This window comes from Pundamilia nyererei, unplaced genomic scaffold (genome assembly GCF_000239375.1).
Source record: "Pundamilia nyererei isolate P.nyererei 1_Seehausen unplaced genomic scaffold, PunNye1.0 scaffold00030, whole genome shotgun sequence".
Classification (NCBI taxonomy): domain Eukaryota; kingdom Metazoa; phylum Chordata; class Actinopteri; order Cichliformes; family Cichlidae; genus Pundamilia; species Pundamilia nyererei.
The window spans coordinates 1,446,858-1,451,779 of NW_005187431.1; the positions used below are offsets into that span (position 1 = coordinate 1,446,858).

General features: G+C 39.8%; 1 protein-coding gene across 7 annotated transcripts in view; it reads left to right on the forward strand.

The window, feature by feature from the left end:
* Positions 1-3,526: 3,526 nt before the first annotated feature.
* Positions 3,527-4,922, forward strand: part of LOC102196032 (cyclic AMP-responsive element-binding protein 5-like) — a 17,993-nt gene continuing 16,597 nt past the window's right edge. Inside the window, exons 1-2 of one of the 7 annotated variants that reach the window (XM_013909760.1) lie at positions 3,527-3,632; positions 3,743-4,118. The gene's annotated coding sequence lies outside the window, so the exon portion shown is untranslated. The other 6 variants (XM_005728814.2, XM_005728818.2, XM_005728819.2 and 3 more) reach the window with 6 other exon arrangements.

Here is a 4,922-nt window from a genome sequence, read left to right on the forward strand (position 1 = left end):
GGTAATGGCTGGTAGAGCCCCTGAGTTATGGAGGTAGCTGTAATCTCACTGGCATTGTCTGCTTCAGGGCACCAGCCAGAGACTTCCTGGCTGCCGTCATACACTTTTTAGTCTGCCCGTGCACTGTTCACGGGCATGTACATCTGCTGTAAAACATCCCTTATCTTCGCTGAAAAACAAAACTCTGTGACTCACGTTCACATGGGGGAAGAGAAGCTCAAAACACAGAGTGACATCATCACAACTTCCTATTTCTACTTGTTGCCAGGGTGATGATAATTTGCATACTGTAAACGATTGGTGGATGATGAGTCAGTAGGGTTTGGTCCCATTTTGCAATTTAACTATAACAAGAATCGCCCTGTTCAGCTCCAGCCTGGCCGAAGCACCGGAAAAAGCTGACCAAACATGGTTTAGCTAATGGTAATGATTTGTTGTGCTTTTGTTTTGATGACATTTTGATGGGATAATTTTTTTGTATTTATTATAAACAACAGTCGACCTTTTTTAGGCAGTTTCTCTGATAAGTATGAAAAACGCATCATTCTAAAATGCCAAAAACTGTCAAATGATTCATACACTCCTTCAGAATAACTTTTGAAACTGTTCTTCCATGGATAGATAGACAGAGTATGACACTTTGCCCTGATAATCACATATGACATCATATCACCAACACAATGGCTTCCAGTGTGCAGTAGGTGATGCTAACATTAAACGTTATCTATAGCAGTGTTTTAGAGGCAATAATAAGTAACTCAACGTGCTTTAAATCTTAAATTTACATTTATATTTCTGTTGCTTTTGTTTATTGTTTTCTCAAGTTTATTATTTTACCTTTGTTTTAATTAGGTCATTGGTGTAAGGGACACACCTTTACATATGCTTTACAAACAAGTTCAATTTGATTGTTGCTTATGTTTAATTTGCGTTATACAGTTTGAACGCTCACTTTAAATCTCAGACCTAAATAAAGCCATTAGCTTTAGTGATATTTAGGTTAGCAGAATGACCTTCAAAAAGATTTCGAGGTCTCATGCTATATAAATCAATTTACAATCACTTTCTGTTTAAAGTTGGTTCTTCGTTCCCACTGTCTCCAAGTCCTCATAATGGATTATTATTACATCATTAGTTTGTTGGGGTTTTCTCTGTAATATTGTCTTTATTGTCACATTTTATTTCTTGTTTTATTATTATTATGTAATAATAATAATAATAATAATAATAATAATAATAATAATAATAATAATAATAATATCTGTACGTCTATGTATACCGGATGTATGACCTGGACAGGTTTTTTAAACTCTCACATTTTCAAAATAAAAGTACTCAACTACTTCTAGAAGTTTATCACCATGTCTTAAGCTGTCGTATTTTAGAAATAATGCGTATTATTGTTTTATTTATTTATTTATTTTTAAGTATAACTGTAGTGGTTTGCACATTCACCTTTCAAACGAAAGAATCCCAGGAGGGACCACAAATCCTTATGGCTTTGGGTCAGAGGGGGCATCGGGCGCAAAAGCTGTGCCAAATCAAACATGGGGAGCTACCCGCTGTGACAATCCCTTGTGAATAAAGCAGCTGGTTTAGGTCTTATCTTTGCAACAGAACTTTTAGTGTTAACTTTTTAGGGTATGAGTCTTCCTCTGCCACTTTTTAGTCTGGGGTCCCACAGGGCTCAATTTTAGGGCCTCTGCTTTTTTCATTATATTTACAGCCCCTGGGAACCATCCTCAGAAGGCATGGAATATCCTTCCACTGCTACGCTGACGACTGTCAGATTTATCTGCCTCTGAAGCAGAAAGAGGCCTTCTCTATTAAGCCACTTCTAGCATGTCTAGAAGACATTAAATCTTGGATGTCCCTAAACTTTCTAAAATGTAATTCAAGAAAAACTGAGGTTATTCTGTTTGGTCCTAGTGGACCTTGTGAACCCTCTGCTATTGATTTGGGAACCCTGGCAGAGTATTTTAAATCTGTTGTTACAAACGTGGGTTTTAATATGGACAGTGATTTTAAATTAGACAGTCAAATTAGTGCTACTGTCAAGTCCAGTTTTTAATCATTTAAGGCGCTTGGCAAAGATAAGACCTATTTTATCCAGGCCGCATCTTGAAATGGTAATCCATGCTTTTATTTCATCTCGTTTAGATTACTGTAATGCACTGTATTTTGGAGTTAGTCAGCATCTTCTCTCTCGTCTGCAGCTGGTCCAAAATGCTGCTGCACGACTTTTAACCAGAACTCGTAAAAGAGAGCACATAACTCCCATCCTGGCTTCACTCCATTGGCTGCCTGTATAGCTTAGAGTTCATTTTAAAATTCTCATGTTTGTTTTTAAATGTTTAAACGGTCTTGCCCCAACTTACCTCTCTGAGCTTCTGCATATTTACCCACCCCCCAGGTCTCTCAGGTCAGCTGTTAAGCTGCTCCTGGAGGTACCCAGGTCCAAGAGAAAGCTCAGAGGGGACAGGGCCTTCTCTATTGCTGCTCCTAATCTGTGGAACAATCTTTCCCAGCACATTAGAGAGGCCCCTTCACTGTCCACTTTTAAAATATATCTTAAAACCCATTTTTACTCCTTGGCTTATGACACAGTCTGACCCTGATTTTATTGTTTTAATCTAATATGCTGATTTTATTGTTTTAAATGTCATTCTCATCATCATTTTTATACTATTTTATTATTGTTTTTGCTATTTGTGCTAGTTTTATTATTTTAAATGTCATTTTAATAATCAGCTTATTTTTTATTTTTTAAATATTTTTTATTTATTTTATATTATTTTAAATTTTTTTTTTTATTTCTTATTTTTTAACATGTTCAATGTATCATTTCTGGCATGTCAAGTGTACAGCACTTTGTGTTCAACTGGGGGCTGATCTGAAAGTGCTATATAAATAAATTTCTTGCTTGAAAGTAGCTACTGTCTGGACCCTAACACTGACTTTCTAAATGGAAGACTAGTACTTTCTAAAAAGCCCCTTCATTATTATTATTATTATTATTATTATTATTATTATTATTATTATTATTATTATTATCATGTTGCTTTGGGTGATGACAGGATGTACTTAACGTTTCGTTGAAATCACTTCAGGGTTTCAGCTTTATTTTCAAGCAAATAGTCTCATACCGTTGACTGTCTAACGTTCTGAGAAGAAGAAAAAGACCCGGAGGCTCTCGCTCATTTGGACACGTAAACTCGATACAGACGCTGGAACGTCCCGTTTCAGACACACACCAAAAGTGGGGACAGGATAAACAAAAAAACAAAAAAAAAACAAACAAACACTTAACTGGGTCTCATCCGCCCACCCGGTCTGCCCCGTGTCCCGTCACGTTGCCGTTGGTGTGTCTACCCGGTGGGTCTGTCACTGACTCCGGTCCAGCACCACGCTGCTGCTATTGCTGCTGTTCCGTCCCGTCCCCCTCACCGTGTCGTAACCCCGCCCCTCTCAAGCCCTCTCTCCGTACGGGACCGCAATGATTTAGAAGTTCAGGAATCCCACGTGACGTCACCGGGAGGGTGATGTAATGCTTCTGTAAATAGAACGTATTGTAATCTCGCTCCAGTCCAACGTGGTTCCTCTCTGGAGCGCCGCTCGTCTACTCTCTACTTGTAGGTAAGTCTTTTACTTCCATTCACAAAACTTTCTAGCTCCGCGGCAACCGCTCTCCTGATACTGTGCCTTTATTATTTTTATTTTTTTATTTTGACGGTTTAAAAAGAAAAAGGAAAGAAAAGTTGACGGCGGAACTTTTTAGCGAGGTGTCCCGGTGAAGTCTCATCACCCAGCGGAAAGGTTGAGCGCTCCTGTCTATTTGGGGGGTGTGACAGCGCTCTCTGTACAGCTGTGCCGGGCTTGTTTATGAGTTGAACAGGTTCCTTTACGGTGCGGTAGGAGGAAAAGACAACTCACACACACACACACACAAACACACATAAACACACACACACAAATACCGGTCAAGTTCTTGAGACGCAGGCAGTGACCGTCCGGAGGACTTTTTGGTTAAGGACTGCGATTTAAATTGAGCAGAATGAGCTCCATGCCAGCTGCTGTCATGATTCATCCATCAGATACGGGGGACTTGAAGAAGTGTAGTGAGTAACTAAACCTGGCACCTTTTTAAAAATGATTTCTTTGATGCTTACAGGTGATATTAAAAGTTGTGCGTGTTTTTCTGTGAGTCATAGTAACCGAGTGTAAGTGTAGAACAATGACAGTAAAAAATGAGGCGGGAAAACTTTTTTGTCAACGTAAATCCTGTCTTAAACTGACAGTATGTTGCCTGGTCTGTTGTTGAGTTCATCCGTTAAGGATGACGTCATTGCGCATTGAAGTGCCCGCTCTGACAGAAGGTTTTGCTGGAAATGTGCTGAGTCTGCTAATCTTGTACAAGAGCAGAAAGAGGGGGCAGAGGGGTTACAAACTGGATGCTGGGCTTTAAATTTTTACATTTGTCTGTAAAATGTGAGCTTGTGAAACACTTCGAGTACAGCTGACTGTGCCACGCTGTTACATACTGCTGATACATAAAACTACTAATAAACCTGCTTTCTGTATTAGCTGAGAATCAAAACCTTAAATACTTTGATCAATCTCCGATCTTGCTGGAATTTTGGTATTGTGATCACCTAGTTACTGGTTTATTTTCAAGCACACAAGCACACGCACACCTATGAAGTCACCTCTACTTGCCTGGGGTTGGAAAATGGGGGCTGAGGCAGGTTCGAACCTGTCACGAGTAGGCCTGAAGTGCAGCCCTCCCTTCGCAGGCTCCCACCCTCATTCCTTCTCTCTTTCATTCATTGTGTCCTCCTCCTCCTGCTTTCCTCTCCCTCTCTCGATCACTGCCACTTGCCCTTTCCATTTTCCTCGCCATCAACCTAATGTCACTCTCCACC